The 13555-nt window shown below is 40.6% G+C and overlaps 1 protein-coding gene across 3 annotated transcripts in view; it reads right to left on the bottom strand.

Annotated features, from left to right (window-relative positions):
* Positions 1-13555, bottom strand: part of ZNF423 (zinc finger protein 423) — a 336467-nt gene that overhangs the window by 106949 nt on the left and 215963 nt on the right. The window lies entirely within an intron of this gene.

A 13555-nucleotide genomic window follows, 5' to 3' on the forward strand; every position in this document is an offset into this window, starting at 1 on the left:
GTCATCTGTCACTGTGACATCAGGTGCTTGACGGGTTGGACACCTTCCCATGGGGAAAGTGGGGGAGATAAAGATCTGGCTTGCTGGCCACTTCCAGTTCCCTGCCACTTTTTTTAAAGGGAAGCAGGATGTGCAGTTGTCTAATTCCTGGACCTGGGAACTGCCCACCCACAGTGTCTGTCTTATCAGAATTCAGCCTCAGCTTATTGACCCTCTTCTAATTGATCACTGCATCTAGGCTTCAGTTCAGGCTCTCCTGGCTCAGATGACAAAGCTGGGAGGTATCAGCTTTAAACAATTCACGCCAAATACCGTATCCCAGTGACTTCTGTCAACAGCTTCATATAGATGACACGTAGCACCAGGAACAAGATGGAACCCTACAGCACCCCACAACATAACAGACACTGAAGCCAGGTATAGTTTCCAACACTATTTTCTGGAAACAGCCCAGCATGTAGGTGGGGAACCACCATAATGCCATACCTCCACGTTAACCCCATATTCATGCCAACTCTCTAAAAAGCTGTAACCTTTCAATTAATTATTAACCAAGGATTTCCATTTATTTGACCATCTTAAACTTTAATTTGATCAGAAATCATGTGAATTTATTCAACAGCGATTTTAATTTCTTGCTGCAGTTTAGACACTTACGGTAAGAAGTTTCCACTCATCTCTGCAAGCACGCCTAGTCTACCAGACTGAATGCATGCTCTTAAAACAAACATACATTCCTTTAGACTGGGGGAAGTGCGGTTCAGGACAGCCATGAAAAAGTATGTTGACAAAGTAGAAAATTCAGAAGCATCTGTTATCCATAATGAGGCTTTAAGCAGCACAGCTTTTAAGGATTCCTTAGCTCCCCCTTTTGTTCACTTTTCGAGCCTGCACTAATCTCCTGTATGTTTTCAATTGTTTTGCACGCACTGCATCAGAATAATGAAATAATATAACATTGTTTAAAAAGGCTGACTACAACCATGAAAAAAAACCCCACAAACTTTTCAAAAGCTATATAAATTTCAGTTTTAAAATGTGGCTTTCTTGAAAGGTTGTTTTAAAAAAACCACTTGTCAAGAAATTGCATGAAAATCTGGGAACAGAAAGATGTCATTGGAACATAATACCTCAAACCCTAAACTCCACAGATCAGATTTATTTCTGGCCAGAAAATCTGAGAAGTTCCATTTCATTTTAAAGGCTGGGAACAAAAATCAACTGTGCATGTGGCTCAATGGCAGAGCATCTGCTTTGCATGCAGGAAGTCCCAGATTCAATTCCCAGTATCTCCAGGTACAGCTTCGAAAGACTCAAAAAATCTGGACGTGTGCAACTGGTCAATGGAGACAACACTGAGCACTTACCTGGCAAGGTAGGAGGCAGCTTCATGTGAGATCTATAGTACAATAAGCCTGCAACGTACACACATTCAGCTTTACATATGTGGCCAAAGAAAAGTTAGAAACTAAAGGTGCATGGTTCCAAGGAAAATGACTTTGGCATCCCCACCCGCCATTGAAAACCGCCAGTGGGCTTTGACCATACACCATTTTGGTTTAGGCACAATCCCCGGAACGTAACCCCTGAGTAAGTTGCTGGCTGACTGTAGTTCAAAGAAAATCCACATTTGAGAAAATGATACGTTTCTCAAAACACCTTTAAAAAATAATATATACATATGGTAAAATGGAAAGCAAGCATCATGCTTGGGACATTTGAATATATGACCATTGTGAACTCTATACTTACTTTACCCGCATTTCCTGGTTAAGTTTTAGGGCAAAATTGTTCTCTATGTTCATTCTAACTGTAAGAACTAAAGATAAGAAAGCTGGAAGTGTCTGGCGAGTTTTATAGCTACATATTGTTTAAAACCAAAGCTGGGCAGAAATAAATATAAAGGGAATGAAGATTAGAGGGAAGAGTTGCCCACTGGCAAACACGGGGAGGAAAGAGTTCCCACTGGTGGGTAAGGACTGTTGGAAGGGGACCCTCAGAGTCCCATACCAAGGATCACCTCCAATGCACAGCCAGTCCTAAAAGAAGTCAGTATTAGTCCTCGCCCCCCTTACTGTAAAATGGGGAAGGGAGGCTTCAGGAGGCTCGCTCATCCCAGGACATTGAGTTTAAGGTGACATTTGGAACTGGGTGGCGCTGTGGGTTAAACCACAGAGCCTAGGACTTGCCTAGGTTGGCGGTTGGCGGTTCGGATCCCCACGACGGGGTGAGCTCCCATTGCTCGGACCCTGCTCCTGCCAACCTAGCAGTTTGAAAGCACGTCAAAGTGCAAGTAGATAAATAAGTACCGCTCCAGAGGGAAGGTAAACTGCATTTCTGTGTGCTGCTCTGGTTTGCCAGAAGCAGCTTAGTCATGCTGGCCACATGACCCGGAAGCTGTACGCCAGCTCCCTCGGCCAATAAAGCGAGATGAGCACCGCAACCCCAGAGTCGGTCACGACTGGACCTAATGGTCAGGGGTCCCTTTGTTTTATAAAATATTTATTAGGGTTTTTTATAAAAGAAATACAAAGATAATAAACAGAATTGCTTTGTTTTAACAAAATTTCATAACTTCTTTGGACTTCCTCACGTCTCCCGCTCCCACTTACATCGTTAATAAATTTTTTCAAGCAAATTATCATCTTATTTGCAAATTTATAACCACTCAATTCAATATAGTGTAACAATTCTCCAACAAATTTTTGTTTCTCTTAATCTCATTTATCGTCAATTTCCGATCCAATTTAGTGATGGCCAATTATTTATAACCAAGCATCCTTATTAACATTCCTCTAAATCACAATATTTTTGTAGATAAATCTTAAATTTCTTCCAATCTTCTTCAATCCTTTCTTCTCCCAGGTCTCAAATTCTGCCAGTCATCTCCGCCAGTTGCATATAGTCCATCAGCTGCATCTGCCATTCTTCCAGTGTGGGTAGATCTTGAGTTTTCCAGTTCTTAGCGATGAGTATCCTTGCTGCCGTTGTTGCATACATAAAGAATGTTCTATCCTTCTTTAACACCTTCTGGCCGACAATACCCAGAAGGAAGGCCTCTGGTTTCTTAGTGAAGGTATACTTAAATACCTTTTTCAGCTCATTATATATCATTTCCCAGAAGACCTTCACTTTAGGGCAGGTCCACCAGAGGTGAAAGAATGTTCCTTCATTTTCTTTACATTTCCAACATTTATTATCAGACAAATGGTATATTTTGGCAAGTTTAACTGGGGTCATGTACCATCTGTATATCATTTTCATTACATTTTCCTTTAAAGCATTACATGCAGTAAAGTTCAGCCCAGTGGTCCACAACCTTTCCCAGTCCTCAAACATAATGTTATGCCCAATATCCTGTGCCCATTTTATCATAGCCGATTTAACCATTTCGTCTTGTGTATTCCATTTCAACAGCAAGTTATACATTCTTGAAAGTACCTTAGCCTTAGGTTCTAACAGCTCTGTTTCCAACTTCGATTTCTCCACCTGGAACCCTAACTTTTTGTCATTTTTAAACACTTCTTTAATCTGAGCGTAATGTAACCAGTCTCGCACTTTATCCTTCATTTTCTCCAAACTCTGCAATTTCCAATTATTTCCATCTTTTTCTAATATTTCCCAATATTTTGGCCAGACGGCTTCCATATTGGGTCTTTTTCGGGCCTTAGCTTCCAGAGGTGAAAGCCACCTTGGAGTTTTATTTTCCAATAAGTCTTTGTATTTTGTCCAGACATTAAATACTGCTTTCCTGACAATATGGTTCTTAAAGGCCTTATTGATCTTAACTTTGTCATACCATAAGTATGCATGCCAACCAAAAACATTGTTAAAACCTTCCAAATCCAGCACGTCAGTGTCTTCGAGAAGTAGCCAGTCTTTTAGCCAGCAGAAGGCTGCGGCTTCATAGTACAACCTTAAGTCTGGCAGGGCAAAGCCCCCTCTTTCTTTCGCATCGGTTAATATCTTAAACTTAATTCTGGGCTTTTTGCCCTGCCAGACAAATTTGGAAATATCTCTCTGCCACTTCCGGAAGCACTCCGTTTTGTCCACAATTTGCAACGTTTGGAACAAAAATAGCATCTTTGGCAATACATTCATCTTAATAGCTGCAATTCGGCCTAACAAAGAAAGCTTCAATTTTGTCCAACTGTCCAAGTCTCTCTTGATTTCAGACCAGCATTTTTCATAATTATCCTTAAATAGACTCAGATTTTTTGCTGTTATATTTACCCCTAGGTACTTTACCTTTTTGACCAATGATAATTCTGTTTCTCTCTGAAACCGTTCTGACTCTGTATCTGTCAATTTTTTTCCCAACACCTTTGTTTTCTGTTTATTTAGCTTAAATCCCGCCACCCGACCAAAATCATGAATCAATTGTAATACTCTTTTCGTACTAGATTCTGGCTCCTGCAATGTCAAAACTAGGTCATCTGCAAAGGCTTTAAGTTTATATTGTTTCGCTCCGACCTGAATCCCTTGCACCAACCGATCCCCTCTAATCAAATTCAAGAGCACCTCCAAAACTGAGATAAATAACAGAGGAGAGATCGGGCAGCCTTGTCGTGTTCCTTTTTCAATTCTAAACTCTTCTGTTACCACATTGTTAACTATCAATTTTGCCTTTTGTTCTGAATATATCGCATCAATCCCATTTTCAAAACCCCACCCCACTCCCATTTCTTTTAAATTTCCCTTCATGAATTTCCAGGAGATGTTGTCAAAGGCCTTCTCCGTGTCTATAAAGATTAGCACTGCTTTAGTGTTTATATCTGTTTGCAAAAGTTCCAAAATGTCAATAATGTTCCTTGTATTAGCAAACATGTGTCTACCTGGGAGAAAGCCAGCCTGATCTTTATGTATTACTTCATTTAAAACTCTTTTGAGTCTGCCTGCCAAAACATCAGCAAATATTTTATAATCCACATTTAAAAGGGAGATGGGGCGATAGTTCTTGAGTTGTGTCTTTTCAGTTTCTGATTTGGGTATCAATGTGATAAAAGCTTCCTTCCACGATTCCGGCGCCTTCTTTCCCTCCATAATTTCATTGCTAACCTCCAACAATGGTTGAATCAAATAGTCACTTAATATCTTATAGTACTTGGAGGTCAAGCCATCTGGCCCTGGAGATTTGCCCAATTTCATGTTCTGAATGGCACGTTCGATCTCTTGTCGTGTTATTTTGCTGTTCAGGAGTAGTCTGTTTTCTTGTGACAGTTTTTTAAGTCCAATTTTTTTCCAAAAATTGTACAATCTCAGCCTCATTTTGCGGCCCTTGAGTATATAGTTTTTTAAAATATTTCTGGAAACACTTTCTAATCTCCACAGGGTTCTGAATATTTCTTCCTTCAATTTCCAAATTTGTTACTATATTCAACTTTTGTCTCTTCTTCAACTGCCAGGCCAGCAGTTTCCCGCATTTATTTGCCGATTCAAACGTTTTTTGTTTCATTGATTTAATCTTCCATTCTATTTCCTGGTTTATCAGTTTAGAATATTGTGCCTGATGAAGTTTAATTTCTCTCAAAATCAGCTGTGATTTCGGATTTATTCTTAACTTCTTCTCTAATTCTTTAATTTTCTCCAAAATCTTTTCTTTCTTTTCATTTTGTGTTCTTTTCTTTATAGCATTCTGTTGTATCAAGAACCCTCTCATCACGGCTTTGCTTGCGTCCCAAATTATTCTCTTTTCCACCGAAGTGTTCAAATTTATCTCAAAATAGTCCTTTAAAACTTTTTGGGCCTTCTTAATCATCTCCTGATCTCTGAACAAGTTGTCATTCATCTTCCATCTAAAGGAGCCAGTTGGTAATAGTGTCATATCCATTTTCAAAGCGTTATGGTCGGAGCAGGTCTTTGGGCAGATTTCCACTTTCCTGACCTTAGGTGCCAGACCTCTAGTAATCCATATTTGGTCGATTCTTGTCCAAGTCAGCTGGGCTTCAGAGAAGAATGTTCCTTCTTTTCCCAGGGGGTTCTTGGTTCTCCATATATCAATCCAGTCCATATTGTCTGTCATTTCGAAAAAAGTCTTTGGTAGTCTGCCATCTTTAGTAACTTTTTGGCTTTGTGACTTATCCATGTTAGTTGATACAATCCCATTCATATCTCCCATCATAATGATGTTATCATAGTCCAGATATTCCAGCATGCTCTCATGCAACTTCTTATAGAATTCCGATTTCCCATCATTTGGTGCATAAATTCCTAATAACAAAATTTTTTCTCCTTGATGTTGTATTTCAATTGCCAAAATTCTGCCATGTTCATCTTTGAATAGAAATTTAGGTGAAAGGCTCTCTTTTGCATATATCACCACCCCTCTCTTCTTCACTATGTCTGAAGATATAAATTCCTGGCCAAGTCTTTTGTTTATCAACACTTTTCTGTGGAGCCTAGTCACATGTGTTTCTTGCAGACAGATAATGTCCAATTGTTCCTTTTTTAATATATGAAAAAGTTTCCTCCTTTTTTCCGGAATGTTACAGCCATTTATATTCCAGCTCAAAAGTTGCAGAGACATCCTGAATAAATCTGGTTATTTTTCTGGGGGTGGTACCTTATTCGCTGGATCTTCAGGGTCCAAGGGTGCAGGTGCCTCTGGTGCTCCAGGCCCTGAAGGTAATCCAAGTCCTTTATGAAGGTCTTCTCCGTGCTGGTTCAGAAACTTATCTCTGTCTTCCAGTGTTCTAATTTTATTCTTCCTCCCTCTAAAAGTAAAAGATAGTCCTTGCGGAAAGTCCCACCTAAAAATGATGGAGTTGCTCCTCAGCAGTCTTGCTAGTTCCAAATATTCAGATCTCAGATCCAAAAGCTGTTTAGGAATGTCCTTGTAAATTTCAATCCTTTTGTCCAAAATGTCCAGTGACTTCCCGTAGTGTAGGCCCAAAATCTTGTCCCTCTCCTCCTTTGATCTCAGTGTTATCAAGCATTCTCTGGGTTTGTCTTTTTTTGTCAATCTTCCGAGTCTGAAAGCTGATGTAATCTTGAAGTCTTTCTCCTCTAAATTCCAGTGCTTGGAAAACATTTTGGTCAGAAACTCAGCCAAGTTATCTTCTTCCACTTCCGGTACCAGCCTTATCCTTAAATTAGTCTCCCTATTTTTCAATTCAATCATCGAAAGGTAGGTCTGATGTTCACCTACTTGTTTGTTGAGTGGTCTCACCTCTTTTTCTAGCTTTCCAAGTCTTTGGCTAGTGTCTTCAGCCAATTTCCTGTTCTCCCCTGTAGCCTCCTTCAATTCTGCAATTGTTTGAGCGTTCTGTGCCACTTGTCCAGTTAGTCTATTTAAACTTTCTGTGTTTTGATCTATTTTAAATGTTTGTTCATCGGCCTTTTTATCCAAAGATTCCACTTTCTTGTCCAAAGATTCCAATTTTTCATAGATTTTTTCTAAGATAGAAGCAGCTGTTCCTGAGGCCATATCTTCCAGTTGTAATTCCTCTGTTTCTCCTTCCCCTGCACGTGGCTGGCAAAAAATTTCAAGTTTGAAAGGCCTGTCTGAATAATACAATTTTTCAGAACATTTCTTAAGAAAAACGAGTTGGGGTAGCTCCTGCCGAACATCTATCGGCAAGTTGCTCCATGGGGCAGAACTCTAAATGCTCAACTCCTCATAAAGGCCAGCCAAGCTCAGGGGCATGGGAGACCCTCAAAAGTGTCCCATCAGAAGACCTCAATGATCGAGGCGGAGCATATTGATGGACTTCAACTCCCAGATAGCACAGCCAGTGGTGAGGGATGATGGCAACTGTAGTCCATTAAGATTTGGAGGGCCCCATCTGGGAAAGCCTGCACCAGGTTCACATATGCCTAAGATACACATAAACGGAGGAGAAAGAGAGAGAGAGGTCTTCTGCCTTTGCTGCCTAGGAAGCGAAAACACCAATTGACTTCTTTAAAATCTCAATAGTATTTTGTCAATATTTTTTATTACAGCAAAGCAAGTATAAATATTTTATTGTAAACCAAGGACCTAAAATAAACAGTTTAGTAAATAGATATTACATTACAAGGAGGGAAAGGGGAGGGGAAAAAAACATCTGTGGAAAAATGTTTGCTATGTAATTATTCTTGCTAGTTTACATTCGCTCTCGACGTGCGTCTCTCTCTTTCTCTCTCTCTCGCTACACCGTCTCGCTTGTTCTAAATCTTCTTCCTTGTTGCTATTATTAAAATCTTTAAAAGGTGCCAAATCTTAAATGAGGAAAAAAAATGATTTGCTAGAAATTATTCATATCACAGTGAGCCTCTACTAAACCTGGCAGGGGTGCAATATTTTCGGCGAAATTAACATAAAATATACAACTGCAAATTATCCAGGAAATAGCTATGTTCTTTACAACACGCATTTACATTTGGGGGAGGGGGGAAAGGAGAAAGAAGTGTTCCACTTATCTGTCTAACACAAAGCTGAAAACCGTCTTTTCCAATGCCTGTTTTAAAGGGGAAAGTAATAGATTTCCATGGGGAGCACAGCCTTTAAAGATGATATAACAAAATATGTGGTTGGCAAAAATCGACCTTAGATAATTACTGGAGACCACAATCAACAGTGGACATTCTCCAGTGCTCGTTGCTCGCAAGTCCATTTTTAGATTTGTTTTTCCTCCCAGCAGGCAAAATGCATTTCCTCTCCTAGGCCTAAGCCTTTCCTGCACATACAAGGAGACCAAAGGAAGAAGAGTAATACCATGTAAAATGCAAATCTCGTCGTAAATATTTTATAAAATTGTTGCATACATCCCAAAAGCTATAGGTCTTAATTGAGAGGAGGCTATGTTTCCAGTCAATATATGGAAATGGAAAATGCTAATTCATGTTTTTCTACTTATGAAAAACCCTAGAGGACAGCAAAACCACAAATGCACTCAACTTTAATATTATAAATATAATTTGGCTCCCTCTTTATAATCCCCAGCGTCCTGGCTTTTATCTCCCAGTGGCTGCAGAGGAAGAATTTGCACAGGCGCTTTTACATCATCTGCACAGGAAGTCAACCTTCGAGCTCTGCCAGCTTGGCAGAGGAGCAAGAACTGAGCTGAGGAACTTTGCAAACAGGAACTGAAGCAAGATATCCCTGCACCCTTGCGTAGGAAATAAATGATGGATGACACCAAGCCCTATCAAAGCAGTGCAATTGTGATAACAGCCCTCTGCCTCCAAGAATTACCAAACTTCAGCAGCCACCGCCATTGCTGAGCTCTCCTGTCCTTCAAAAGCATCGTCCCTTCTTCCAGAACATTAGAGGGAGGCACCATCTCTCAGTGATGGATCACATCCTTTGCATGCAGAAGGTCTCAAGTTGAGGGGAAGAACTCCTACTTGAAACCCTGGAGAGACACTGCAAGTCAGTGTAGGCAAGAGGTGGCTAAACTGTAGCCCTCTGGATCTCGCAGGATTACAACACCCACCAACCTGAAACACGGGACTTGTTGGCCGGGGCTGATAGGAGCCAAAGTTCAAAAGATAGTCATCCTTGGTTTAAACCAATGCCATACACATTTTACAAACTGAAAAGCACCTCAAATTTAGAAAGCCAAACTAGATGCAAGAACTTCAGTCACATGCCCTCCCAACAATCTCTTCTCTATCATCATTCACCTAGTATGTTCTGTTTCTCCATGCCACCAGTATACCAATAGCTGTTAGTAGCAACAGGGAGAGGAAGCACACAACATTGTGACACTGCAACACAAACTAAGTTCTATTAACCATCATGGAAGGTCAGCAGAGAACTGGCAACTAGGGTGGCAATGACACATTTACCAAAGCAATCTTCATGACAGAAGGAATGGAGAAATGGAAAGGCCACTGATTTAGTTACTTTCTCTCCATAGTAATAATTATTCACATAAAAAATATATTGACTGTTATTACATACTATATACATAAGCAAATACCACAAATCCATATTAAATTAAAGGGTTGTAGCCACTTAGTCTGTTAGTCCTAGTCAAAATAATGTATGTAACTAATTTAGGTCTGTTAATTTCAATGGTTCTACTTGGAGTATAAATTGGCTGCATGCAGCCCAAAGTACACCTATAATAAAAAATCATAATTACTGCCATGTCCTAAATTCTTAAAAAAGAAAAAGAAAAAACTAATGCAACAAAGGAGATGAAATCCTTTTCCCCCCTTATAAGCTGCAGAAATTTTGGCAACATAGACATAATAAGTTGACACCATTTCCAAATCTGTTATTTCCAGGAATCCCTTTAAATTCTTCAGAAGAGGTGTCATTACCCAAGTCGTAAAATCTGAATAGCAGCATTCCCCACCAATCCCCTTGACTTTCTAAAAATAATTTCTTTTCCAAAAGTATTTGACTAGCTACTGGTCTTGGGTTGCCTAGCATGAATGAAGAAGAGGCAATACAGGCCCTGGGTCATGGTGCAATGATTTATCAGTAGGCAAAAGCAGGACCCAAGCACAATAACACTCTAAGACATGGGTAGGCAAACTAAGGCCCGGGGGCTGGATCCAGCCCAGTCACCTTCTAAATCCAGCCTGTGGATGGTCTGGGAATCAGCATGATTTTACATGAGTAGAATGTGTGCTTTTATTTAAAATGCATCTCTGGGTTATTTGTGGGGCATAGGAATTCATTCACTTTTATTTTTATTTTCAAAATATAGTCTGGCCGTCCACAAGGTCTGAGGGACAGTGGACCGGCCCCCTGCTGAAAAAGTTTGCTGACCCCTGCTGTAAGAAGTATTGCTGCCTCCAGCCGTGGAGACATAGCACCACCTTTGTGGCTAATAGCCTTGTAAACTTCCCATCAGTCATTGATCTGGCCATTTGCATCCCTAACAAATCAGTGTCAGCCAGAAGATTCTGTGTCTGCAGAGACCATCTTTGCAACTAGGCAGCATACTTGCCTTGTGGAGCAAGAAAGTTTGGTAGACCATGCCTGGAGATCAAGGGAAGAATCTGTATTTCCTCCAGGGTTAGGGGAGAGCAAACATGTAAAGAGGAAAAGCAGACTGCCAGATGGCAGTTTAGGGAGAGATGGGAGCTATAATCTGTTTAAGTCCATACATGTGATTAAAGTAAGAAATGGACAACAACTGCTTGCATTTGTCATGTCCCAATGGAATAAAACAAGAGGGTCATATGTGTTCTCATCTATTTGACTCCTCACTGTTTGCACTACAATGTATGCACTACATCATTTGTATCTTGAAAAGTACAGCGGGGGGGGGGGGCTGTTATAGGCGTTTGGACACTCAAATGGAAATGTCTTCTAGTTGTATTTCTTTCTAAGAGAGACTGTGACTGTGGTACATCTCCCAGTATACTGTTACGTATTTTCCCCCGTGTGATCTTTTTGTATTTTTCATCATTCTAATTGCATTTCCCATTCATGCACCTGCTAAACAAGACAAATATTTAATCATTCCATCAACTCAAAGAACCCAGTCTTTTTTAATCCACTCACATGAAGAAAATTCAGATTTTCAAAGCTGTGGAGTCAAAAGACAAAACTTCTTACAGGGGTCAGAAAGCCACAGTGAGGAGCCTCCTAATCAGTGTAGAAGCAGCCCGGGAGCGTGTAGCCAGGGTACTTTCCTCTCTGTTTACAACAGAAGTGATGCTGTCATCTGATGATGATGTAAACATGAGAGGGGGCATTGGACAACAAATCTGGCCTGGCACATGAGCCTTTTGTTTGATAAGCTAGGCTCACAGAGACTGGAACAAGCATACCCAGTGAAATTCACAGCTGATCAGGAATGTGAACCCAGGTCCCTACAACCAAAGTCCTACATCCTAACCAACACACCACCCTTGCCAGCACACTATTATATAAATCTTGGCTAATCCTAATCCACTGGACTCCTAATCCATTGGCTATGAGGGCTTTCATGATGAGCTCCTGCACTTCAAAATGTATCAATACACCCCTGCACCTTGTTTGTACCCAATTAAGACCCAACCTGGACATTTACCAGTTTCATTTAAGCTGCCCTTTCATCAAGGAAGATGTTTTCATCGAGAAAGTAAGCAACTAATGCAGCAATTCACAGTTTCAGAGCTTCTCTAATGTAAATTAACCAATGTCTTCTAGGAACTGTCTAAAAATGTGAAAAACAGAAGACATATTCGTCCTACAAGCGGGGGGGGGGAGGGAGGGAGAGGGAGAGAGGGAGAGAGGGAGAGGGAGAGAGAGAGAGAGAGAGAGACTGTACAAACAATATCGACTCCACCCTGTGTCCAGGATGTTGCAGTGAGTTCTTCTGTTCGTATTACACAATGAAAGGGAGATGAAGAATTGAAAGAAATTGAGGCTTTTCTTCTTCTTCCCAGGTGCAGATAACCATGAAAAACTGAGCACTTGCTATAAAAGTAGCATAACTGTCTATGTTGCCTAAACTTTCGCAAGCCAAAGCACCTCTTGAGAGGGCAGTTGCTTGAAAGATTTGAGAAGTGTTCATGTTGGTATTTCTAAGCACAAGGATTTCCAGTACCAGACCCTCTCCAGGGGCAAAAGAGTCAAAGTCTCCAATACCAGTGGGAGTTTTAGAACCACTAAATATTTTAGTTAGATGGGGTGACATGTAAGATGTTTATTTAAAACCCCTGGCTTGCACTTAAAAACCCCCTTCCCCCGACCTAAGTTACTCTGCAGGTGCAGCAAGGTTTGCTTTTTGGATGGGAGGGGGTTAAAACCAATGGTTTCCTAAGGGCTTTTGGCAGGAAAAGCTTGGCGCTCAAGTACAGAACCCCTCTTTGCGCCATTTGAGACTAATAGCTCCAAGTGGACCCTAAGTTGAAACCTGGAAAATCTGCAAGAGTTACAGGCTGTGACAAGAGATATTAATGCCTCCCACATTGACTCAATAAATCAAAACAGATTTAGAGGAACTATTAAGGCTCATGACAAGAATCCACACTTCACTTTAATAATTCCCTATTAACATATTTAACTGCTGGGCTGTATATTTTAAACATTTCTTACTTTTGGGTATATAAGTAATTAGTGGCTTTTAAAAGATGCATTAACACAGAGAGAGAGAGAGGGAAAAACAGATAAAAACATTCAATTGATTTTTCAATATTCTAGTAGAAATCCACATTTGTTACATAACAACTCAGCAACACGGTATGGTGCAGTTGGGTATGTTTTGCTTTGGCTCTGCAATATGAATCAAACTTAAATCTGAAGTTATAGCTGTTCCAGGATGGGGAGGTGTGTGACTATTTATTATTTAAAAGAGAGAAAATGCACAAAGGTCATGGACTTGCCTTGGGTCTTAACTTCTCTTCTACTAACAGAATTAAATTTAAATCATGAAAAGTGGCTCTCTCACATCCTCCCACTTCTCTTTGCACCCACACACCCTGCCCCTGAGGAGGGGGTGAGAGATCATTCAGAACAGCATGGCTACGAGTGCAGGAGGCTGCAACAGGAGAGGGCAGCAGAAATCATCCCCTTCTCCTTGTGCAAGTGTGGCCTTCCCATGGAAATCTGGTTGGCCCCTGTGAGAACAGAATGCTGGATGGGCCTGATCCAGCATGGCTCTTCTTGTATTCTTAAGTGCTCACA

The sequence above is a fragment of the Podarcis erhardii genome, assembly GCF_964252035.2.
Source record: "Podarcis erhardii genome assembly, chromosome: 7".
Classification (NCBI taxonomy): Eukaryota; Metazoa; Chordata; class Lepidosauria; order Squamata; family Lacertidae; genus Podarcis; species Podarcis erhardii.